Source organism: Coptis chinensis, chromosome 5 (assembly GCF_015680905.1).
Source record: "Coptis chinensis isolate HL-2020 chromosome 5, ASM1568090v1, whole genome shotgun sequence".
NCBI classification, from domain to species: domain Eukaryota; kingdom Viridiplantae; phylum Streptophyta; class Magnoliopsida; order Ranunculales; family Ranunculaceae; genus Coptis; species Coptis chinensis.
This window is the reverse complement of record NC_141460.1, coordinates 96,958,977-96,971,054: the sequence shown is the minus strand read 5'-3', so window position 1 is coordinate 96,971,054 and position 12,078 is coordinate 96,958,977. Positions and strand designations below refer to the sequence as shown.

Below are 12,078 nucleotides of genomic sequence, written 5' to 3'. Positions count from 1 at the left end.
TGCTTTGGCTTTTGCGCATGCTTGTTCAAGACCCCCTTTTATTCTACCACTGTCCTTAGTTTTCTTATAAATCTTCACGACTTTTTTTCTTCCTTTTGTTTGAGAGATGTTAGGATTCAAAAGTAAAACTTGGGATAGGTCGTCAAGTGGCGGTGCTGAACTATCAGCAATAGTGCATGAATTAACAACCCAAAACACTGTGGTCAACTTCCTTCGTTTCTTGAGCTCCACCGACAGTTCTTGCAGTCTTTGTAGCATTAATTGGTAATTTGAATCAGTTTCCGCAGGCTTCATAAACCAACCGATTAGCAACCATTTGAAGTCGAAGTAATTCTCAAGATTTCCGTGAGTTCTCATGGCCACTTACCACCCACGGTCATACTCAGCTCTATACTTATTTGCCCCTTTCATCCACCTCTTAAGAATAAAGAGCTCGGGAATCTCAATATCCGCGACTGAAATACCTTTATGAGGTGTCCACAAGGTATCCCGAGAAATTCAAAAAGTTTTGCATTCACAATTACCTTCTTTTGTATTTGGGTTGAACTTCACCTTCCATTCACGCCACACCGTGAACTTCGCGACTTATAAGTGTAGGTTCTGTTAGCGTCATTACCTTTTTCATCATCATGCAGGACATACTCGTTTCAGCTAACTTTCAATTCTTGCTTGAATCTATCATACGCATTCCTTGTATATACACTTGTCGCACTCTTCAAGAGAAATGAATTACCGCCTACAATCCGATTCGAAAGTGTTCAAGTAATATAATCCTTTTTTTTCTCTTTCAACAATCCTCATCAAACACTTATCATTCTTCACTACAAACTCTCTAAGAGTTGTCGTAGATGTGAAAAAGTTCTTGTAAAACGTAATTCATGCTTTAACGCTCGTAGTCGAAGTCGCGAGGCATAAAAAGTATCCAAGTGATAAACCTGGAGCCCATTTGTGTCGAATCTTGTACATCTCTTTGAAGCCATTCATTCTCCTCCAACTTAAAACTGGACATCAATTCTGCCCACCTCCTTTCAAACACATCGGGGAATAAATATTTGCGAATCTGAGTGTTTGAATTCTTTTTTGAATTTTGACTTCCGATAATAATAATTTGGAAGTTTTTCAGGAACTTCTTCATAATATGCCATAGGCAGAACTGTTGTCGGTATTAGGGAATACTGCACCAATAGCTAGAGTCATAGCTCTATCTTGATCCGTGTGATAATTGCAGATGGGGCACGCGTCGCCCATAGCTCCAAGCCAAGTCTCAAAACCCATCGAAAAGAATCTTCGTTTCATCCAAAAGTAGTGCACAACCAAATTGGATTGATTGCATATGGTGGTTAACTCCCGGTAAATGGGACGAATGGCATTTCATATACATTCTTACGATATGTGGTATCAAAGAAAACCACGCCACCAAAATATTGAAACTGTGGTAATGCGACCGACCATCTGCGAGAAAAAAATTAATAGCCCTTGCTTCATGATCCATCCTGTATTGCATAAAAGAAATTAGGATCCTCTATACTTTTCTTCTTGAAAAATGAAGCAATCGGGTAGCATCACCTCTCACCGGTTTCTTGTATTCTTTCGAGGGGCCCAAATGGTTCCAACAATCCCTATCATCAAAACCAATTTGTAATTCCGTCAAGTATATCAACAACTTTATTCACGTGTACACCACCATCACTTAAAATGAGTCAATCAACACCTTAGCTGCAGCAGGCATATTTCTATTAACAGGCATATGATTCTTTTTGCCGAACTAACCAGGTTGTGATTGTGCTCGCTACTAAATTTCATCACTTTCCGTGATTCTACTATTTTGCTTTGTCACCCCTATTGAAGCAAGGCACCCACATTTAACTCAGTATTTGTGTTTCTTTTTCTCACTTCTTTCGGTTCCATCCACATTCTTATTTTTGCCTCCTCGATCTCTATAAACCCCAAATCGCGAAAGCAAGCCATTTGACAACTACTAACTTCATCCGAACGAGAAACTGATTTTTCAGAGCTTTGAATTACTGGACTAAATCCAAACGATTTTCCGTAATCTATATAGAATTGTTTTGCAGCCTCAAGAGTTTCAAAACACATACCCAAACATGGTGACTTCACAATTTCCACTTCCACTTCAAACTCCGGAGGTTGAACAGAGGAAGAAAATGCCACAGAAGGTGCCGCAGAAGGTGCCGCAAAAGACTCGGGTACTACAAATAAATGTGTCCATTAAAAAAAAAAAATAAACTAACACGTATAATAATACAAGATTGAATTGAATTGGTAGAAATCGAAAATAAAATTGAAACATTAGCTCTTTGAACCGTATTCTTCCTTCTCTCCGACTTCATCAATCAATATTGAGTCGTCCATCTACAGTAACAAAAAATGTCAAAATTGTGGAAACAAGGGCATTATGAACAAAGTATAGTAGCAACTACAACTCAAACAAATTGTTGTCCATTTAAGCAAGTCACAAGTGTAAATGTATAATAAGGCTAGTCGAGAAAATGCATAAGGAAATTCAAAATAGAGAAATTAATGAGAAATAGAGAAATTACCTTTTGTGAAAGAAGCACACAGCCCAAAGAGAGAACCCACTCGTGGAATTATGGAGAGAAGAGGGTAGAAAAATTTTGGAGAAGAATTCTCGATGTAATTTTTGGAGAAGACCTGATGTTTTGTTTATTTCGCGTGTTTTTGCTTTTGCAAAATTTTGTTTTTCTGAAATTTCGTTTGGGATTTGAGCTGCTTGGATAAAAACGGTGTTGTCTGTTTTTTCTCTTGAACGGTGCGGCCACACCGCGTTTTCAGGTCCCAAGCGGTGGCCATGCCGTTTGGGATTTGAGCTTGGATAAAAATGGTGTTGTCTGTTTTTTCCCCTTTAACGGTGTGATCATACCGTTTTGATTTAGTCCCAAACGGGTGGCCACACCCGTTGACTAGGTCCCAAACGGTGTGGCCATGCCATTTGGGATTTGAACTTGATAAAAATGGTGTTGTCTGTTTTTTGCCTCTTGAACGGTGTGACCACACCGCTTTTTCTAGTCAATCCCAACGCGGCATGGCCACACCGTTTGGACTTTGTCCCAAACGGTGTGGACATGTCATTTGGGATTTGAGCTTGGATAAAAATGGTGTTGTCGTTTTTTTTGCCTCTTGAACGGTGTGGCCACACCGCTCAAAAGGTGTTTAGGTTTAGGCCACACCGCTCAAGATGCAAAAACAGATGTTTCGTGGTTTTGGCAAAAACATTACGCTCGCGAATGACAAACCGCGGACAAACTAAAATGCCAAGTTGTCGGAGTGTAAAACTAGTACGACTTGCGCTATGTTATGTTAGCTTGTGCTTTTTCAGTCGGTGTTCTCATTGTCTTTTTCTATTCTACTTGGCGGTTTTTTGTATGTTTTCGCGGAAATACCAATACTCCGAATTTGCCTTGTAGGAACTGTTTATGTTTCGGACCAATGTTTCGGACCAAAACTTGTTCTCTGACAGCTTGTAGAAACTTGTTTATCTTTATGTTTATGACAGAAAAACTATTTAAGTTGTAGGAACTATGACAGCTTTTATTTAGCTTTTTTATTTTCCGGACGTAAACTATTAGAACAAACTACCAATCAAACTTATTCATTGTTATTAGAACAAACTACCAATCAAATTTATTCATTGTTACATCAACACAAGATTCTGTAGCAAATAAAACTAGCACAGAATCCGGGATCCAATAGACAACAAACCAAACAGACAACATAGTGCGACCATCTTCAAGTTGCTTCCCACCAAAGATCAGCCTCTATCGACGGCGGAATCCCTTCCTTGTCTTGCAGGTGAATCTTAGCCTTCACATTGTCAATGGTTTCCGAGCTCTCAACCTCTAGAGTGATCGTCTTTCCATCAAAGGTATTAACAAAAATCTGCATGCCACCCACAGAGACAAAGGACAAGATGTAAAGTGGACTCCTACCGATGTTGTAATCTGCCAAGGTATGCGACCATCCTCAAGCCGCTTACAAATAAAATGGCGTCTGGCTGGTCCGGTGGAATTCCCTCATTGTCCTGAATTTTCGCTTTAACATTGTCGACAGGTCGGAACTCTCAACCTCCAAACCAAAACCTTCAGATATTCACTTAACCCGCAAATAAATCAGAGTCATAGTTATAGTAGATAAGCACAAGTTCACCACAAGTTCATAACCAGAGTCATAGTTACATCAGAGTCATAACCACAAGTTCACCACAAGTTGTTACCAAGATAAGCAAAATGGATTAACCAGCATAATTACATTCACCACAAGTTCACAAAAAAACGTAATACAAAGAACTTGAAATCAACCACGCACTCATCTAATTTTACAATGAAACTCGAATTCTTTCAACAAACCATCGTCGTCAATTTCAAGTGTAATTTTGACTTTTTTATCTTTTTTTGAAGACGAGGAAGAGGTGGCTGTGGAAGAGCTTGAACTCGCTGCCAACTCAATGTTGCTCCTTAACAAAGCTAACAACGTATCCAACCATTCAAAATCCTTCCCACACTCGGTGCAATTCAAGAATTTTCTGCCTTCATTTTCCGTTTTCTTCATTGTTGTGTTAACCTTTTCAAACCCCCGCCAATTCAATTGTGCCAGATCTTAGATTCTCTAGAGGTACTAATGACGATGCTCTCGCCTTCCAACCATTGGAAGTCTCCCAAGTCGCGACAGTCAAAAAATTTTCCCAAGAGATTGGATTTGGCTCGATTTGTTTTGTGATCCTACTTCCACGACATTTTCGAATGCAACAAGGCGTAGACAACCAACAACATTTCTCTCGATGAATGAGTGTTATCACCACACCTATTGCACAGAGTTCTTTCCATCTACAAGAACAAAAATCCAAACAAACAAACATCCATTTAGCTACACTTGTCTAACAACAAACCAATAAAAAGAAAAACTACGACCTATTTGAACTAGGGACAAGGGACCCGACTAATTAAAAAGAAAAACTATTTCTATTCTTTAGTTACACAACTAACTCTTGGGTTCAAGACCTTAAAAAGTGTCTCTTTATAGATAAATAACTATGGAAGTGGCCATATGTCATATACAAAGTGTCCATGTTACTTAGCAAAAATCCAAAATTTGATTTTTGTCATCAATTCAAGTTGAAGATATCTCTTCTTGACACCCTCGATTGTATAACTATCCAAATCACCTTTTCCTTTGCAACTTCATCTCTAAAACATATTTAAGAATTAGCCTCACGCCTTCACATTAGATATTCTAACTTCAACTTCCCAATTTTGTATCAACAACTCATTTTTTTTCATATAGACTTTAAAGAAGTAAAGCACGAGGTACTAAGTAAAACTTCCGCGTAAAAGGCTTCCATTAGCCTATAGTAAAAGTACATAGTCAAAAGAAGGAAAACCAACCACATAAAGTATCTTCCCTGCAAGAACCTTTACAAACAAGGGGGGTCAAGTCTATTACCCTAGTCCAATCTGGGTCAACTTTCGGGGAAAGTATTTTGACACGAGTTTGGTGAACATTTGGGCTTTAAACCTAGTGTTAGAGGAGGCCTGCGGAAATATGGCTTAGAAGACTTAAGATAAAATCAATGCAATCGATGTCATATGTCGTACTTTGTACAGATTCCAGTCTCTTACAATGATTGTTAAGGTGAACTAAAGAGAAGAGGGTATTCCACACTCTCTTCATGGCAACAGAACGAAAGAGATAAAGAGAGGCCTCTGGTTTCTGCAAGAGAACCAAATGTCTTTCAAAACCAAAACATCGCAAACTTGAATCCCTCCCACTGTCAAACCTTCAAGCTTCAAACACATTTCCACGTAAGTCCCTGATCCAACTAAATACAAAAGAAAGGCCATGCACAACCATAAAAGTGAGTTCTTCCCTACTTCACTTGTCCAACAAACCAATAAAAAGTTGAGTTTTCTAATTTTATATGGAAAGTCAAGCTAAACTGAGAGATCTAAGAACAACTTAAAACCTAACTGCACAATGCAGATGCATCTAAAAGCTTGTTGAGCTCACGGCGCGCATATTTGGAGACAAAGAGGAAAAAATATACATATTTCGAGGGTGGCTCCTAACTCACTTCATTTCAAATGAGCCAATTCTGTTAACTCTGAACTCTGACAGAGTTCAAAACTCTAATAGAGTTCACCGAACTCGACAGAAGTTCAAAAACTCGAAAGAGTCGGTTCGACTGCGAGTTCGGTGAACTTCCGAGTTCGAGTTTTGAACTCAAAACTCGAAAGAGTTCACCGAACTCGACGAAAGTTCAAAAACTCGAACTCGAAGAGTTCAGTTCAATCAACTCGACAGAAGTTCAAAACTCGATAGAGTTCATCAACTCGACAGAAGTTCAAAACTCTGAAAGAGTTCAAAACTCTGACAGAGTTCACCGAACTTTGACAGAGTTCAAAACTCTAAACTCTGAAAGAGTTCAAAACTCTGACAGAGTTCACCGAACTCTGAAAGAGTTCAAAACTCTGATAGAGTACACCGTTCATAACTTCATTGCTTGATTTAATGATTTATTTATTTTGAATCATTCATCTCTTATAAATCCAATCAAGTAAACAAACAAAATATCTTCAATTAATAATTCAATCCCACTTAAATGTTTATAAAGCAAACAAATATCAAACAAACCCATAGCAACGCCAATTAGTTCCATAAAAAGAAGCAAAATCCCAATTTATGAACAACAAAATCTTGTTTGAATGGAAGAAACAAAACACGGAAAATAAAGGTTGCTCCAACTTAAACCAAGCTTGAAATGAAGATTGATTAAATTCAATGAACACCTTAATTCAACACAACAATGGTTAATTAGCACATTGTTTTCGAGTGAAACACTGATTTTTTGGAGATAAGATTAAAAGAGAGAAGGTAAACACAAACCTTAATTGTTTTCGGAGAGTGTAGCCGCACTGGGGATTTTTTTTGGAGATTGATTCGTAAACACTGATTTTTTTGGAGAAGAAGGTAAACATTCGATTTTTTATCCCACCCCTATTTCGTGTTTTTTGTTTTTCTAATATTTCGTGTTTTTTGTTTTTCTGATTTCTGAAATTTTGTGTTTTCTGGAATTTCATTTTTTGGAGAAGAATGGACTATGTCCGTAGGATCAGTTCTGTTGATGCACGAGATCGGTGGTGTGGATTGGCTGTGGACACAATGTGGCTACAGTAACTGTGCCTCTATCCCACCCCATATATATATATATAGGCTACCTTGACACCCCTAAATGAATTTCCTACCCAAAAGTATACCTACACAATGAGTTAGGAGCTGATTTTTGGTAGGTAAGATGTTTCTACTTTGTAGATCTCATATACCGAAAATCAGCTCATTTTGATATGTATAGCCTTGGCAAATCTGCTTTACAAAACTAAAAATTTTGGGCCGTTAAATAAATTGCAAACTCATTCACAAATTTTGACAAGGCTAGAAATATCCAACTGAGTTGATTTTAGGTGGAGATAATATCCATGTTGTGGAGATCACATCCACCAAAAATCAGCCCCTAGCTCATTCTGTAGGTTCATTTTTTGGAGAGAAGTCAATTAAAGAAGTTATTTAGAAGTGTCCTTAGGAGAGGGATCCATATACAACACTTTTTATACAATGGCTTATATCTCACTCTACAAATTAACTTAGGACTTGATTTTTAGTGGATATCATCTTTTCACCATGGATAACAACCCTACAAAAAATGGGCTCATTTGGAAATTTCTAAGGATGTCAAAAGAACGTTGCAAAATTTTAAATCATGACCATTAAAATAAAATCACATTTCAAATCAACTTTTGAAACGGGTAGAGATTTCGAAATGAACTCAAATTTGGTGGATATGATCTTTATAGTGATAAGATCATACCCACAAACTATTAGCTCTTAGTTCAACTTAAAAATGAGTGTTGTATATATACAGTGTTCTAAAAAACAGCCTAGGCAGCCTTCTAGGCAGTGCCTAGGCGCTAGGCAGTCCCCAACCTTCTCGCCTAGGCCTAAAATCGGCTAACAAAACGGTGGGCTAATTAGACGGTCAAGACGGACCGACTAGGCAGGTTAGGCGGACTAATCAGTCTCTAGGCGGTCTAGAAGAGTTTATATATATATATATTAACTTATAAAAAGACTCAAGGTTTGAATATGGGTTTAAAAGATTAAACCCCAATCAGACTTAAAAGAAAATATCTTTTTACAAATTGTTAAAAGATCAAAATAGTGTTTCACTTCATCCCTCTCAAAATATATCAAATTCTTCCGTTCTCTCTTCAACTCAAGCAGTTTGTCATCTTCTTCAACTCTTATGTCTTCTTTTAAGAAGTACTTTTGATTGTGTTTAATTAATATGTGAATTATTGTAAATGTTTAAAATTTGAATGATTCTAAATATGTCAAGTTTGTTAAGTAGTGGATGTGTGTGACTATACATAATATATACATTAGGAAAAAAACCGCCTAGCGCCTAACCCGTCTAGGCACCGCCTAGAAGGCCGCGCTAGGCACCCTCCCACCGTCCGACTACTGCCTAGCGTTTTTTAGAACATTATATATACACCCCTAAATAACATTATATATATATCAGTCAGGCTACCTTGACACCCCTAAATAACTTTCCTAATTGACTTCCCTCCCAAAAATGGACCTACACAATGAGTTAGCGGCTGATTTTTGGCGGATGTGATCTCCTCAACATAGATATTATCTCCACCAAAAATCAGCTCAGTTGAATATGTCTAGCCTTGTCAAAATTTGTGAATGAGTTTGCAATTTTTTTTAACGGCCCAAAAATTTTCAGTTTTGTAAAGCAGATTTGCCAAGGCACATATCGAAATGAGCTGATTTTTGGTAGATGTGATCTACATAGTAGAGAAACGTCTTACCTACCAAAAATCAGCTCCTAACTCCTTGTGTAGGTATATTTTTGGGTAGGGAAGTCATTTAGGGGTGTCAAGGTAGCCTGACCGTGTATATATATATATTTGCACATCGAATCTCTCGTCTCACCTGATTAGCTTTCATTTTCTTTTCTGTTTTCCCATTTGAGCGGGATTTCAGGAAGGCTATCCACAATTCTCACATCATATCTCAGTGATTTGATGAAATGTTCAACGTCATAAATACCTTTAAACCCACTGAATGAACATGAAAAATGGGGGAAAGCATCAAATAACATACATTTGCACAATACAACAAGATGAATATATGAAATTATGAATAATGATGACAAACCACTATTCTACATGCACTGAATCAGGTCGACTGAGACCATTATATTATTGATATCATAAACCTCACAAAACTGCAAAGGAGTACCTCCGTCTCTTAGAATGGAAGATTTTTTAAGTTTCAAGGAGAGATTTCTCAAAATACGAAGGCTCGCTTGAAGAGGACTAATGGTAGCTTACACAATTCAGAAATTTAAAGTAACCACTTGATAATCTGTTACACATTTCTGTTTCACCAAGTTGGCATGTAAATGTGAGTTGACATGTCGGTGTATGGTAGTAAAATTACAGTTTAGTAGTTGTAGAATGGGATCAAGTTTGTATAAATTTCAAATTATTAAGACTACTATCTTTCTGCAGTGGGCTCCTTCAAGATTGAATTGATTGCCTCGAGTGCCCTGGTCTCTTTCAAGGTTCAACACTTACATTTGAGAATCAATCAACAAATTCACAAAAACTAAAATGATGATGGGCATACTGAAACCATGAAATATCTAATAATTTTAACAATTAACAAGAGATGCCATCTCAATGGTTGGGTGAGCATGAGAAAGTAATACCTATAGTCATGCCAGAATGAGTTTGCACCCAACTCGGGCAACACAAGTGTGGCATTCATGATTCGTGCAGTGAGAACCGCATTACAAATCTGCATCATCCAAACAAATAATTGTACGACCAACACAATGAAAGATAGTCAAAGTGACTAAGATACATTTAACAGTTAACAAAAAAGTACAGACATTCGTGTAACCTAATGCTGAACAGCTAGCCTACTCATTTTTAATTATCAATGATTAACTTAATACTAAAATTCCGAGAAGAAACCAATGACACAAATACAAACCGCACTACATTGTTGGTTCAAACCGCTGTTGCAACGGACACGCAAATAACCATTGGTCTCATTTGGAGGAGCTGCAAACAAATTAACTATAATCACAAACTGCTTTCTAGTACATAATGTGTCAACCAAAAGAAAAGGTTACATACGTGGCCAGTCAGAGCGAGGAGCAGATGATGGTCTCCAACCATGAAAAGCAGCAGTATCCCAAAGTTGAACTACACTAATCTGCTTTTGAACATCAAATTAATAATAAATATATAATAAAAAAGTGACAAATTTAATTAGGAAAAGAAAGAAGAAGTGACCTCAGATCGAGTGGAAGAGTTGCTACTAGTTGTAGTAGTGCCCTTGATGGTGGAGTAAAGAGAGAAAGTACAAATCACGAGAACGAGTACAGCAATTGATAATCTACCTAACATTCCTTGCATCCATCCTCCTCCATTCATTTGTTTCCCATGATGATTTCTATTAATTGTTGTTCCTCTTATTCTTCCCGCCATCATTGCACTTCACCAACATATTTTGTCCCATATGTTGATCGAGCTATTTGCTTAGCAATTCTTGTCCATTTGGATCAGCAAACTTCACTCTTGGCCCTCTGCAAGAACTGGTGGAAGCCAAAGGAAACAGTTAGTAACGAGCACAACAATGTTCCAGCTATTCTGAGGCAACAAAATAACACTTTAACATAGGTATAGAGAATGAGAGAGCCAATAGACTTACTGGGGCTTTACAGTGAATGTTGAGTTCTTCATTCATTTCCCTTAGACGGCTCTTTGCCAAGTCCTCTGCTCTTAAAGCCTTCTGGCATGCTACTTTTACCTGCAATGTTATTTACTAAAAAGGTAAAATTGGAGGCCAACTTTCAGCTAATGCTACTGCACTTCTACAACTGTACTTAAGATAACACACATCCTTCGACATATGGTGCATATGATTATGGTACGTTAAGTGGTATCTCAGTTCATACTTTTCCTGGATAAATCAAATATTTATAGGGAACTCTTACAATAGACTTGTCCATAAAAAAATTCCAAGTATATAGGAAGAGGGTGAAGAGCAACACAACTCTGAAAAATGATATCTGTGTTAGCTCGTACACAGATGAGCCATCAGAAATTCAGAATGCTACAGACCAAGACATCAAAAACTACGTAGTCCTCCACTTGACATTTATTTTCCAACATATTCACTGATTATAGAACATTGTTTCTTACTGAAGTTTAACTTTGCAGAGACATGTTAGCGATACCATCATTCATACTTATCACAAAAAATTCCTTTAATGCCCTAATTGAAGTCAAGACTTGAATTTAAAGTAGTCAAGTCATTGAAAAGATAAAAGCATGCTATGTATCTTCTAATGATCTAGCCTAAACATAGCACAACTGCACAGAATGATTTTCAGATTTTCAACTAAGTGAGAATTCTACACCGCATTTGTTTCTTTCAGACTTCCTAGCAACAGCATATACAAGATGGGAAATTCAAAAGAACGACAAAAGGGAAGGAAGGTAGCGAGATAAAAATAAATAAATAAATAAACTTTTATGAATAAATTTATTTCTACCTGAGCCACTTCAACCATGGCACGACCATCAGAGCCATCAATAGATTTCGCTAGTAGACTACGAACGCGCGACAGTTCCTTCATTAGCCCCAAGGCCACTTCTCGAGAATCTTGCATCTGGTTTCTCGAGAACTTAAATGCCCGTTCTGCATGGCGACGGAATGAAGCACACTTTGAGACAAGTGCAAATTCCTCTGCATCCCCGTGGACATCTCTTGAGTATCCCCATAGGAGAAAGCAATTCAATGTTTGCTAGCAGCAACGCATATTCAGGTTGAATTGTCAAAATCTATGGAGCGTAAGATGAGGTCCACCTGCACATAATTTAACAAGTTCCAGTGCCATATTAAGCACACTCTTGCTATGCTTCAGTAGAATACGAACTTCTGAAAACAAACACAGCAGAT

At 37.6% G+C, this 12,078-nt stretch overlaps 1 pseudogene across 1 annotated transcript in view; it reads right to left on the bottom strand.

Annotated features, from left to right (window-relative positions):
• The window catches only part of LOC147500626 (O-fucosyltransferase 1-like), a 120,559-nt pseudogene that overhangs the window by 105,975 nt on the left and 2,506 nt on the right, over window positions 1-12,078 (bottom strand). Inside the window, exons 3-8 of the transcript XR_015196433.1 lie at window positions 11,672-11,985; window positions 10,825-10,923; window positions 10,407-10,708; window positions 10,248-10,326; window positions 10,102-10,172; window positions 9,815-9,903 (exon numbers count right to left, since the gene is read on the bottom strand). The product of XR_015196433.1 is annotated as an O-fucosyltransferase 1-like (transcript). The remainder of the gene's footprint in view (window positions 1-9,814; window positions 9,904-10,101; window positions 10,173-10,247; window positions 10,327-10,406; window positions 10,709-10,824; window positions 10,924-11,671; window positions 11,986-12,078) is intronic.